The sequence below is a fragment of the Acomys minous genome (genome assembly GCF_964271855.1).
Source record: "Acomys minous genome assembly, chromosome: 6".
NCBI lineage: Eukaryota > Metazoa > Chordata > Mammalia > Rodentia > Muridae > Acomys > Acomys minous.
In genome coordinates, this window is record NC_140487.1 from 106,087,698 (window position 1) to 106,101,784 (window position 14,087).

Sequence of the window (14,087 nt, forward strand, 5' to 3'; positions counted from 1 at the left end):
AATTAAATAAATATTTTTAAAAAAGGACAGACCCTCCACGTGGCTCTCTCTCCTCTCTACCCGTGTCTCTAACCCCCCCCCTCCCTCCCTCCATGTGTTACCTCAGAGACCTCTTAAGTGGATCTGTTGCGTGGTAGGATTCCGTGCCTCTGTACAGCTCCACTGTTCACCTATAACCTCCACCGCTCAGCTTTTTACACTCCTCCTCTTTCGTTTTTCTTGTCAGGACCTATGCTCCCACATCACCTTGTCATTTAGCTGTGTGTTTGTGCTCTGCCTTTTCTTACCCGCAAGATAAAGCTTTTCCTCTCACTCAAACCTGGGTCTCTTGGGCCTACAACAGCACTGGGGTGGTGGGTGGGTGGGTGGATGGATGGATAGACGGATGGATGATGGGTGGGAGGTGGTAGATAGATGGATGACTGATGGCTGGTGGAAGGGTGGATAGATGGGTGGATGAATAACAGGTAATGAATGTGAATGACAGGTGATGGATGGAGGATGGATGGATGGGTAGCGGATTGCTCAGTGGATGAACAAGTGGATGAGTGATAAGTGGGTGGATGGTTGATAAGGGCTGGCTGGATGGTGGATGATGGATACCCAGTAGGTAGATGGATGAAATGGATGAGGGAAGAATAAGTGACAGATGAATGTTAGGTGGATGATGATTGGCTGGCTGGTGGGCAGGATGGATGAATAAATGGATGGATGAATATAGATGAATATTCAAAGTCCTAGAGAATCTACACTCACAGACCAAGCAGGGCACACCAGCTCTTGTGCCTACACACAGCCTTTTTATTTTCAGCAAAGCCCAATCCTATCTGTACTTTGACACCCCTTTGATGGACAGAGGGTTAATGTTTCCAATCTGATTTACAAGATCTGGAGAGGCCCAATGAGTAGTACACCGTCCCAAAGGCTGAGCCTTTCCCACATTCATGGGAGGGGTCTGCAGCCCGCACCTTCCGACAGATGTCTAGGCAAGAATCCTCTTCAGTTCAAGAAGATTGACTCAGAAGGTGGAGATGGCAGGCCGTAGAGAGTGCAGGGGAAGAGGCAGGGCTCCGCGGGGAACTCCTGCAGGGAGAAGGAGAGGGGTCAGAGAAGGAAGGGTCTCATCACATCACTAGGATGTTAGACATGGCCCTCGGGGACATGTGGCCACACACCAGCAAGGCCAGCACCATTTAGCTACAGTGCAGAGTGAAGAGAGTGGCTGTCCTGTGCCAGCCTTTAGGACACACACAACGGCCTGCCCTCCTGGAGCTTGCATTCCATCACAGCTGTGTCTCAGCCTACCAGCCCAGAGTTCTAGAAACGTACACAGCACATACAGAGATGCACCTAAAAGCATCGAGAGCTGATCAGACCCCTGCAGCCTCCACAGACACACGTGCCTGCACAGGCATGAGTCGCCAGATGTGCCCTAGGAAACACATACAATTGTGTACATGCAGAGCCTGCAGGGCATGGGCAACCCGAGCCCCTGCCTCTTGAGTCGGCACTAGACTTGGTGATCTCAGAACACAAAAGGCCTCCTTACCTTCACCATGATGGGTATCCTGGGGGCAGGCTCCCTGAGGGAGATTCGGAAGGCACCGTAATGGCCCTCATTGAGGTAGTATGCCAGCTTCCTATGGCCTCCTTTGAACAGGGAGTAGACAGGATGAGCTGTGCTTGACCAGGTTTCCCTAATGAGCTCCAGTTCCCTTGGGAGAAGCCCAGGCCCGCTGCTCAGTACTGCAGAACTCTTGCCTTGTCCTAAGCATCTTCCCCAATGCCCCTCCTGTCACGGTTTAAGCCTGTATCAGGTGTTGGTGGATATTGAAGCCAGGGCCCTGCTTTTGCTAGGCAAGTGTCCTACCATTGAACTATATCTGCAGATCTTGGCTTTTGAGATAGGATCTTACCATGTAGCCCAGGGTGGCATTGGAGTTAGTGATCTTCTTGCCTCTGCCTCCTGAGTGCTAGGATTGTGGGAATTTGCCATTACCCCCTGCTTTGTCTTAATCTTGTGTTTCTTTGAGACAAATTCTCATAGCCCATACTGGCCTATGTAGTGTACACTACAGTGTATAGTACAGTATAGTATAGTATAGTGTAGTGTCTTGAACTCATGGTCTTCGTCCTCTTCCTGAGAGCTGGCGTGACAGGTGGGTAGCAGCATACACAGTCTTGTTGATACTCTTGACACTCTGGCATCTGGGGTCTGCAGACCCAGTAGAAGTCTGACTTTGCCAGGTTCATAGAGGCAGTAATTGTCCACATAGGTGGCCACCCAAGTATACAACCACTATCTCAGAGCCCAAGCAACCAGCTGCTTCTGTGTATATATATTTTTTTAATTTTTACATTTATTTATTTCACGTGTATGAGTGTTTTGCCTGCACGGGGTGTCTGTACATCACATTCATGCAGTGCCCACTGAGGCCAGAAGAGGGCGCTGGAACTGAAGTTAACAGATGGTTGTGAACCACCATATCAGTACTGAGAATTGTACACGGGTCTTCTGCAAGAGCAGCAAGTGCTCTAAACTGCTAAGCCTCCTCTCTAGCGCTGCTGCTGACTCATTTCTTGAGCTATCTCTGCTCCAGCCACTTTCTTCGGTATTTGTCACAGCCGCCCTTACACTTTGGAGCCCGCTGAAGTCACCCAAACCAGCCGGAACCGAGCCTGTCTTGCATGCTCTCAGCCTTGTCACTCCCTCCCTCCTAAATCTCAATGGAGGTGGAGTGTGGTGTTTCATGTCTGTAATCCCAGCACTCGGGAAGCTGGGATTAGGAGGGTGGCCACGAGTTCTAGGCCAGCCTGGACTACAGAACGAGACCCTATCTAAATAATAATAAACATCATCATCATTATTACAGTACAATATACTCAGCTGGTAAAGAGTTTGCCTAGCATACACAAAGCCCTGAGTTCGATGCTGGCACCACATAAAACCAGTCATGGTATTCTCCTCAATGGATGAAATAAAATGCCTGCATTCCATCCAGGAAGCTCAGAGTAGCTATTGTTACTGACCTGATGACCTCTTGCTATCTGTAGAGGCAGACCCCACCCAAGCGGACCTCATCCAGATCCCCCAGAAAGTCTATCCCAGACTCTCCCTCCCTAGACCTTTAGCTCCCAGTCAGTAGAACCCATCCTTGGGGGAGATGTCACATGAACTCTGTGGCCTGCTGAGGAATTTTAATCCAGCAACTTGGCTGCTCTGGTAAGGGATCACATCCAAAGACCTAGGTCTGTATGATCCATCTGGAATACAGATACACCCTTAGTACACGCTTTTAATCCCTCTGGCTGCAATACAGACATGCCTTTAGTACCCACCTTTAATTCCAAACAATGATGTCTAATTGAGGGGCAGACCATGATGAATGAGAGAAAGATTTGACAAAATGAGCCAGAGATAAGATTCTCCTAACTCTCATGAGAACAGACAGAAAAGAGAAGCTACTTAAGAGCAGCGTAGAGAGACAGACAGACAGACAGACACACACACACACAGAGAGAGAGAGAGAGAGAGAGAGAGAGAGAGAGAGGAGAGGAGAGGGGTTGGGGAATGCAGTTCAGTTCCTTACAGCTCAGTTCAGTTGAGTGCAGTTGATTTCGGTGCACTTCAGTTCAGTTCATGGAATTCAGAGGCAGTAGAGGCAGTTTTTCCAAGCAGAGAAATTCAGTGAAAAGCAGAGAGAAGCCAGTTTGAATCAGTCATCTTGGAGAGGAGTTTTGAGCCAGAACAACTGAGTTGAACCATCCAGCCAGAGTTCAGAAAGAACTAGAAAGGATGAGCTTATTCAGCAGTAAATCTCAGAGGCTGAAAACATTCTAGGCCTAGATTAGCAGACAGAGGCTGGAAACTGAAGCCTTCAAGGTCCAGGGTTGCAGAAGATTAGATTGTACAGAGGCTAGAAGCTTCCAGGCCTAGGTCTAGGGGTATTTAGATAGAAAAGCTCTGGGCTCAGCCCAAGCCATGTATTAGTAAAGCCTGGGTACAGCTCTCATTTTATCCTATCATCTGAGAAAATAAAAACTACATTTCAGGCCTGGAGAGATGGCTCAGAGGATAAGAGCACCGTCTGCTCTTCCAAAGGTCGTGAGTTCAATTCCCAGCAACTACATGATGGTTCTCAACCACCTATAATGAGATCTGGTGCCCTCTTCTGGTGGGCAGGTGTTACATGCACACAGAGCATTGTATACATTTTAAAAAAACAATCAAAAAACTACATTTACATCTATGCTGTCTCTGTCAGAGACCTATAGAACCCACCTACTGTTCCCCTCCCCCCCTTTTTTTTTTAGTTTTTTCAAGACAGGGTCTCTCTGTGTAGCCTTGGCTGTCCTGGGCTCACTTTGTAGACCAGGCTGGCCTTGAATTCACAGTGATCCGCCTGCCTCTGCCTCCTGAGTGCTGGGATTAAAGGCGTGCACCACCACCGCCCGGCTCCCCTTCCCCTTCTTAACCCACACTATGTGGATGATGCATGCAGGGATCCGTGTCTCTGGGAAAACTGTATGTAAAAATTTATCGGGAGGCAGCTGTCTCCACGGAAGTATGTCTTGCCATAGCTAATTAGAACAAATCCTTAGGACAAATCCTGGGTGTGCTGTAAAACAATGCCCAACTGTGACAGCACCAACGGCCGCAGATGGCTCCCTCTGTCTGAACACCCTGCCTCTGTTGACATTACTCACATAAGCATCTGACGGCTTTCTCCCTAGCTCTCTCACACTCTGGCTATTGTGACTCCCGGATCCTCCAGACATGACCGTCTACCAGCCTGTCCCTGGAGGCCATCTTAGTTTGTCTTCACAGCATTTCTCTTGAACCCGCATTCAGGTTTCCAGCCAAATTCGCTTAACGTCTGGGCGACTGCCTGCCACTTGGATGCTGACCCTGAATACGGATTTTTCTCTCCCCTGTTTTCCCTTCTTTCTTCTCCCTCTTTAAGCCCCAGTCACCGTGGTACGTGGATCAATTCTGGATTGAGTTCATCATGATGCCAGGGATGAAGGGTACCAGCCTCAGACTCAGAAGGACCTGGACCAGCTGCGTTACTGACTAGCTGTGCTGCCTTGGCTGAGTCACCGCCCATCTCTGAGTCCCCATGTCTACACATGCTCACCGGGGGTTACCCAAAGCTGTCTCGCAAGATTGGTGAGCAGACCCCAAGGCAAAAATATGTATTTCATCTGCCATTGGTTTCTGCTGATTGGCAGCTTTTGCTTTTTGTGGATATCACAGACACAAGCTCCCAAATCCTTGTGACTGACTGTGGCGAAGTGACTGAAGGCAGGTGTGCTACACCCCGGCATCCTCAAAACAGTCGGGGAGGGTACCAGACTGATAAATATCTACATGTCAGTGTCACTCAGCCCCAGAGATCAAAGAGCACTGATCCAGTGGACGAAGACCTGGGAATGTTCTCGATTTTGCCATGAAAATATTTCTGGGTCGTTCTCTGGCAACACGGCAACTCTACCTTCCTCCCACACTCAGCGACAAAGTAGCCAATGATCTCTCCGGGGAGACACAGTGCTGAGTGTCAACGGTTACTGTCACCAGAGGATGTCAGCCTTCGGGAAGGCATCCAATCATAGCAGTCAGCCCTGCTTTATCTATTGTGGGATCTTGTGTCCATGTACTCTGGAACTATCTGTCACCTCCTGCAGCGCCCAAGAGTCCGCTCCTGGTTGCCTAGGTTTAGTTACGGGGTCTCTAGGGCCTTGAAGTATGTACCTTGCAATTGTTCCCTTGGTACAGAATAGACTTCCCAGATACCTAGAAGAGCACCTCGGTCTCTGTCCTTCACCTCCCTTTTTTCTGGGGAACACTGAACAGTGCACAGACAGGGCCAATCCAGCACCCAACTCTGATCTCACTTCCTATAACTAGGCACCCCAGACCCACTGACCAACCTCTCCCTGAGCCCTGGGGACACCTGGATGGTGGCTACACCTGGCACCCACCTGGCTCCAGTGAGGACTTCTTGGCTATGATGTTCACAGCAGCTGTGCACACAGCCAGGCTCCGCAATGACCTCTGGGAAGTACTGGGCCAGGGCAGCATGGATCACTCTCGCCATCTGTGGCGACAGGTGCCACCCCTGCTGTAGCCTCAGTGGAAGCAAGTGTCCTGACCAGTCCCCCTTCCCTTTTTCCCCACAATAGGCATGAGGAGGGAGGGCAAGCTCACCTCCTCTTGTTCGGAGAGAAACAGGTAGAAATGAGGCTGAGAGAGCTCAGAGCCACAGCCAGTGCCTGGGCTCTGGCACCCTTAAGAATATGACATTGTGGCTGGAGAGATGGCTCAGTGGTTAAGAGCACTGCCCGCTCTTCCAAAAGTCCTGAGTTCAATTCCCAGCACGCACATGGTGGCTCACAACCATCTACAATGAGATCTGGCGCCCTCTTCTGGTGGGCAGGCATACATGAAGGTGAAACACTGTATACTTAAATAAATAAATCTTTAAAAAAAAAAAAAATATATATATATATATATATAAAACATTGTAAATAATTGGCACATGGTTAGCAGAGACAGAAAACCATATGTTTCTACCAGGCCTAGCCATGGCCAGTGGTTAATGACATGTCTCAAGAAGGACACAGTGGTTGGAGAGACAGCTCAGTGGTATAACATTTACCCGCCTCCAGCAAGGCTGAAGATGAAAAAGAAGAGAGGAAGAGAAGAAAAAGGGAGTAGGAAGAAGAATGGGGATGAGAGGGAGACAGAAGGGGAGGAGGAGTAAGAAGAGGGCGGGGAGAAAGAGAAAGAGGAAGAAGAGGGAGAAGAAGAGGAGGAGGAGACCATTGTTAGATGTAGCTCCTGATCTTGTATCTGACCTGTGAGGCTACAAAGAGAAATGTGATACACAGGTTTACATGCTCAGAAGCACTCACAGCCACACGTGCAGTCAGTGACGATGCCCACCAAAGGCAAACCCCGGGGCCCGCAAGCAGACTCCCAGTTACACAAGGTTACATACAAACATGTAGGCGTGCCCCTGTCCCCCAAGCCTAAGGTGCTACACCCAGACGGCCACTCATCCCCTGGGGCCCATCCTCCTCACCAATTCAAATTTGGCTTCCGAGCTCTCGATTCCCAGGAAGCCCCCTCCAAGATCCAGGAGGCTCATGTGGTGGCCAGCCTTGCGGCCCATCTCAGACACGTGATGGCAGTCAGCGATGGTCTGCCTGTATGTAGCTCTGGGGTGTGTAGCAGTCGGAACCCACATGGAAGCTGAGTACAGCCATTGGTGCGGAAGACACACACACAGGTCAGTGTGAGCACAGATGCACTGAGCAACACCCACCCAGGGACCTCGAGCCTGATGCTAGCCGAGGTGACACTGGCTGACTGTATGTGGCCTTGGTCACTTCAGGTGTCCTCAGGGAGACCCATGTCCTACAGCCACCCTGTCAGGGCTCATGACAGAGTGATACTTTTCCCCCAGCTGCCCACTCCTAATGCCTCTGTTGAAAGGGCTCCTCTTACCTAGAACCCACGTCACCAGAACCCCACAACCCAGTGCCCCCTGAAGATAAGCTGAGAGCCATATCAGGAGAGCCATTTCTCAGCAGACGTAAAACCTGCCTGGCCAGATGCCTCCGAGGGCAAAGGTGCTCACCGCCAAACCTGACTACCTGGGTTCAAGTCCCAAACCCCACATGATGGGAGAAGAAAACTGACTCCTAAAAGTTGTCCTCCGACCTCTACGTTTGCACCATGGCATGTGTACACACACACACACACACACACACACACACACACACACACACACACAAAGAGAGAGACAGAGAGAAAGAGAGAAAGTGTAAAAAAAATTTTAATTAAAAAAATTGTAAGGAGCCTATAATCCCAGCACTCGAGGAGGCAGAGGCAGGCAGATCCCCGTGAGTTCGAGGCCAGCCTGATCTACATCTTCAGGACAGCTAAGGCTACACAGAGAAACCTGTCCCCCCCCACCCCCACAAAAAATTGTAAGGGGCCATGAAAAAAACATAACGAATAAGAGCAGTCTTTTTTTTTTTTTCTAGACAGTATCTCATATAGCACATGCTAGCCTCCAACTTGTTTATATAGCTAAGGATAACCTTGAGCTTCTGACCTCTCTGGCCTCCACTTCTAGAGTGCTGGGACTTTGGGGGGGTATGTACCATGACTGGTTTTATCTAGTCTATCCCAGGCAAACGCTCTACCCACTGAATTAAGTCCCTAGCCCCGCCCCTTTTTAGAGACCAGCTCTCCTGTTGTTCAGTCTGCTGCCTCTGACCCGGTCCTGCCTCTGCCTCCCTGAGAGCTGAGATTGCAGCTGTGTGTCCCACACCCGGGGCTCAGAAAGAATGAAAGGAATGCGTGTATGCAAGAGGAACGAAATGTAAAAAATTAAGAGACTGGATCTGCAAGCGTGATTAGACCCCGAGGGAGAAAGGAAGTCAGCTACACCGATCCTGACTTCATTTAAAATTCCAATCTTTCTCAACACGGAGATTTTTGCATTTGTTTTGATTTTTTTTAAATACTGTTTGAAAATGTTGCATATCTGGACTGTTAAGCTTTTTTTGATGTTTACTTAAATTTTGTCCCCAAGGCCTCGCATCCTCTAGGCTTAGAAAACACACTAAGCAGAGGTGTCCCTGAGAGTCCTTTGCTGCCTAGGGCCAACAATAGAAATCAGGATGGGGAAGGCCAGTGCTCACTTACGCAGCCCCCATCACAGCCAACCCTAGCTCTCTCGCAGCCTGGAGCAGGCGTCCTCGTGCCTCCAACCGGGCTCCATACTTGGCGTTCAGCAGGAAGGTGTTTTGACTACCCTGGGTCTGTATCCAGAGGACCATCCTGGAGGAGGAGGGAGGATGGCAGGGATGCAGGAAACCCTGAGATCCTCCATCCTTCCCACCCATCCCTGCCTAGTTGCTCTCAAGGACTCAACATGGAGAGCAAGGAGCAAGGAGCACTCTTTACAGACTCTGCCAGGCACCAAGTGGGATAGAATCATATAGATATCATATAGATTATATTATATCAGACAAATAGGCTGAGCAGTGGTGGCAGAAGCCTTTAATCCCAGCACTCACACTCAGGAGGCAGAGGCAGGTGGGTCTCTGAGTTCGAGGCCAGCCTGCTCTACAGCTCGAGTTCCAAGGCTACACAGAGAAACTCTGTCTCAAAACAAACAAACAAACAAACAAGCAAAAAGAATCAGAGATGTTACACAGCTTTCCTAAGATCACACAGCATATGGCTTATGAATCTGAAATGTGAGCCTTGGTCTGACTCTAGCATAAGTGCTTCTTTTTTTTTAAAGATTTATTTATTTATTATTATGAATACGGTGCTCTGTCTGCATGTGTACCTGCAGGCCAGAAGAAGGCATCAGATCTCAGAGATGGTTGTGAGCCACTATGTGGTTGCTGGGACTTGAACTCAGGACCTCTGGAGGAGCAGACAGTGCCCTTACTCTCTGAGCCACCTCTCCAGCCCCCATAAGTATTTCTTTTATGACATCAGGATGCCAGACTTCCTCATGCCAACCTCCATCCAGAGTCTGCGCAGAGACAAGGTTTTCTTGGCACTCTTGTGTGCCAGAGAAGGCACTGGGGCAGCCTGACTGAACCCTTAGGCCTGCAGCCCAACCGTCTTTTTTTTTTTTTAAAGATTTATTTATTTATTACATATACAGTGTTCTGCCTGCATGCACACCTGCACACCAGAAAAAGGCACCAGATCACATTAGAGATGGTTGTGAGCCACCCTGTGGTTGCTGGGAATTGAACTCAGGACCTCTGGAAGAGCGGACGGTGCTTTTAACTGCTGAGCCATCTCTCCAGCCCCAGCCCGACCCTCTTGATGCCCAGAGGCTTTCTTGGGACAACCTTCTTCTACCTGGTTGCTGAGGCCCAGACCCATCTGTCGGAGTCCCCTGGCCCACTGTCTCCAGTGGTACCTCTGCCATCTCACCTAGCCCCCCAGGGTGGTGCTGGGCCACCTTAGTTCTTCCTCGCTGTCGAAGGTCAGAAGCTGCACCCCACAGCGGGCTGCATACCGGATGTGGGAGACAGCCTTGCAGGGGTTGGTGAAGATGATTCGGGAGGGGGCCACGCCCAGGGTTAGCACCTGCTCCAGCTCCCCCTGGCATGGGCAAAAGCCAGAGTTGGGGCTGAGCGGCTGCTCCTGCCTTTCCTGAGTCTTTGGGGACAGGACCTTAGCCGGAACTAGTGGGATCATCTTCCAACGAACCCCTGTGGAGCCAGACTCCTCACTGGGAGAGTGTCCAGCCCCACAGAAACCCCAGACAAGTCTCACTCAATACCTGTGGCTCCTCCCGGCACCTCTCACCTGCCTCCTACACTAAAACTCTCCAACCCAGAGGCTGGGCTTTCTTTCCCATCCCCCGGAGTCTGATTCTTACATAACTCAGCCATTTTTGTTATGTGCTTTCTGGTTCCCATATGCTCTCTTGGTCCCTTTGACCTCCTCATCTCTTTCTCGTCTCTTCCTCTCCCAATCCTCTCATGGCCCTGTCTGTCCTTCTGGCCATGTTCAGTATGGACTCTTCCAGAAGCCTCTGCCTGTTCTCTCTCTTATATCCACAATAAAAACCTCCTCAGCCATACCTAGGAGTGGTCATGTCCTCACTGTCATTCAGAGTTGGTCCCATTTTAAAGAAGGAGAAACTGGGCCCAGTGTGGCGCACGCCTTTAATCCCAGCACTCGGGAAGCAGAGGCAGGCGGACTGCTGTGAGTTCGAGGCCAGCCTGGTCTACAAAGCGAGTCCAGGACAGTCAAGGGTACACAGAGAAATCCTGTCTCGAAAAACCAAAATAAATAAATAAATAAATTTAAAAATTAAAAAAATAAAAATAAAATAAAGAAGGAGAAACTGAGGCTCAAAAGGGTAACTGGCCATGCCAGGCAGGTACCCATTCCTTGGTTTAGGTTGTCTGATCTTGTCGCACAGCCAAGTGCAAGGCTGGCCACAGCATGGCTTGCTTGGCTTGTTTGCTTGTTTACTCATTTAAAAGTACCTGAGGGGCTGGGCCTAGGGCTCAGCTGGTAGAGTGCTTACATAACGTGCACAAAGCCCTGGGTCCAATCAGCACCAAATAAACTGTGTGGCCTGTGCCCTGGGAAGGCAGAAATGGGAGGACCAGAAGTTCAAGATCATCCTCAGGCGATGTGGTGAATTCTAAACTGCATTAGACTCAGTCTTTGAACAAATAAAATCCAGCAGCAGCAGCAACAAAAAGTCTTGAGCCTTCAGCGTGCCAGTCACCATCTTAAGGGCCAGAGGCCCCGCTCCTGATCTCCTGACACTGGCAGTATTTCTCCAGAAAGTGATAGGCTCGTGAGGGAGGTGACTGGCAAGCTGGCACAGGCTCACCTGGCTGGCACAGTCAAAGCCAGTGCCCAGAGCAGCCTGGACGAGCAGCACCCAGGGCCTGCTCTTGCACTTTACTGCATAGAAAGGCTAGGCTTGGGGCAGGGCCTGGAGGAAGGTCTGGTGGCGGCTGGCCAGCACATCCGAGTCAGCCACTATGAAGGCGTCTTGGCAGCCCTGTTAGAACAGGAATAAGAGAGCGAGGTGGGGAAACAGGTTAGGTCCTTGAGTCCTTTCCACTCCATGACAAAAATATTACTGTTCCTCCAATTTTCTTTTCTTTTCCTGCCACTTCACTCTGTGGTTTTGTTTTGTTTTGTTTTAGACAGGATTTTACTAGTCCAAACTCCTGCTGTAGCCTTCCTGAATTCTGGGATTACAGGTGTACACCACTACATCTACCTTGTTTCTTCCTTTTTAGGGCCTGCAAAAACAGACTTGAGGTCACACAGCAAGAATATGACAAAGAAGATTTGATTTTTTTATTTTATTTTATTATTGCTTTTAAGACTTAGTCTCTATGTAGCCCTAGCTGTCCTGGAACTTGCTCTGTAGTCCAGACTGGCCTTGAACTTACAGAGATCCACTTGGTTCTGCCTCCTGAGTTCTGGAATTAAAGGAGTGCACCACCATGTCTGGCAAAGAAAAGATTTGAACTCTGGTCTTTTTATCTCTTGAAACAGAGATGCGTGAAGGCAGCCATCTGTCATCCAAAACTGGAGACAGATGACTTCAGCCCCAGACAAAGGCTTGGTTGGGGGTAAACTCCGATGCCAGGGAAGGTTCTGTGGACCAGTCTCTTCCTTCCTCAACTCCTGCTGTCCCTCCCCACAGCCAGGGTGGCCATGTCACTGAAGCCTGGGCCCCATTCAGCCCCCCAGAACTCCACCAAAGCCCTGCTGACATAAGCTTTACAATGAATGGCCTAAGCTTTACTAATGGCCTAGCCACTGACGCAGGTGACAAGCGGCCAATCCCTCAGGGTGGAGAATATGACCCTTCTCCAGGCCCCTTCCTACACGCTTCCATTCAAGATGACAAACGGAGACTCAGTAGAGTTGCACCATAGATCACAGGACATTACAAGTGAGACCTGTGACCCAGTCCCACAGGGGAAGGAGGGGGACTTGCCTCAGGTTGGGTGGTTGGTGGCACCTGGGTTCCCAGAAACAGTCAGAGATCCCTCAGACCAAAGTGGAATCCGTGATGGCCAGAAGGCCCATAGTAGAGGCTGTGTCCGTGACCCATCCACGCATGACTCACCCTGTGGCCGTCATGACCTGCTTCCTCAAGTACAGAGAGCTGGGACAACGGTGCTGCCTGGGCTGCGGGGGGAATATTTGTGGGGTAATCTGGTCCAAACAAGATCTAAGGGAACAGAAAGCCTATCTTCAGACCAAACCTCCAGAGAAGCTCACACCTTCCAAGGTGTGCCCACTGACAGGTGTTGTGGGTGGATGGGGACGCCTGTTGAAAGCAAGCACTGGCCACCTTCAGAAGCAGGAGAGCCCAGAAGCCCTTTCACCTCTCCCCTTAACTCCCCTAATGTGTCCACATCACACCACAGAGGGTGTGGGCCTAGGTATAGGATAAAGACCCCAAAACTCTAGTAAGATGTGGCCCTGCAGGCCGGAGAGTGTGCTGGGCCCTCGTGGTACCTCTTGCTCTGGGCTGCCTATTTAAGTGGGATGGTGAGCCTGCCCATGTTGCTCCATCTTACCTTTCCGCAAGAGCCTCTAAGGCCTCCCTGTGATGGAGCCACCACCTTGGGGGGCAGGGCCGACACTTAGAATATCAGCTGTCACTTTTGGAAGGCGTGCACCCCACCTTCAAGCTACAACCCAAGCAAGTCTGAATATAGTTTCAGCAGAGGATGGTTAAGGAATAGTCCTTTTCATCCATCGTATTATATCCTCTCTTCCTGGGCAGAGTGGGGACACCAGGGGGCTGGTGATGGAAGGGCCCAGTTCGTCCTTCTGATGATGGAAAAGCTAGAGACATGATTGGTCTTTTTTGGGGGGGGGTTGTTTGGTTTTTGTTTTTGTTTTTGTTTTCAAGACAAGGTCTCTCTGTGTGGCCTTGGCTATCCTAGACTCACTTTGTTGACCAGGCTGGCCTCGAACTCACAGAGATCCCCCTGCCTCTGCCTCCTGAGTGCTGGGATTAAAGGTGTGCACCACCACGCCTGGCTGATATGATTGGTCTTAACCCAGAAATTAACCCACTCATTAGTCCCTCCCTACAGCCTGTTTCCTGCCTGCAGCCCCTCCGGGGTCCTCCTCTCCCAGCAGACGGCAAAGGCTGCCTTCCCACTATAGAAATGTGGCCACGGGCGCATCAGTTGACTGTTCTGAGCTTTGGTTTCTTCATCTGGAGAATGGACAAGAGGAGGAAGGAATCCGTGAAATAATGTGCATGCGAGGCCTTGCCGCCGCCGCTGCTGTCTAGACGCCCACTGCTCAGAGGGCATAGAGTCTCCTGTGTTGGTTAAAATGAGAGCAGAAGGAAAAACAGTATGATTTTCCCAACCTATGGAACCTGGCATTCCGCTAGGATCATGGGAAAGAATGATGGATGATCCAAAAATGGACTCTGAGCAGGTCTCAGCCACTGCTCAGCAAGGACAGGCTCACAGAACACATTGTGGATGGTAAAAAGAAGAGCTTGTGCCAATAAAATCAGTGGGAAATT

General features: G+C 50.1%; 1 pseudogene across 1 annotated transcript; it reads right to left on the reverse strand.

Moving 5' to 3' along the window:
- Positions 1-778: 778 nt before the first annotated feature.
- On the reverse strand, positions 779-12,652 carry LOC311599701 (antizyme inhibitor 2-like; annotated as a pseudogene). Its single transcript has 8 exons — positions 12,587-12,652; positions 11,400-11,573; positions 10,005-10,147; positions 8,720-8,892; positions 7,086-7,255; positions 5,983-6,098; positions 1,550-1,650; positions 779-1,083 (listed from the first exon to the last, which is right to left on the reverse strand). The product of its transcript is annotated as an antizyme inhibitor 2-like (transcript).
- Positions 12,653-14,087: the final 1,435 nt, after the last annotated feature.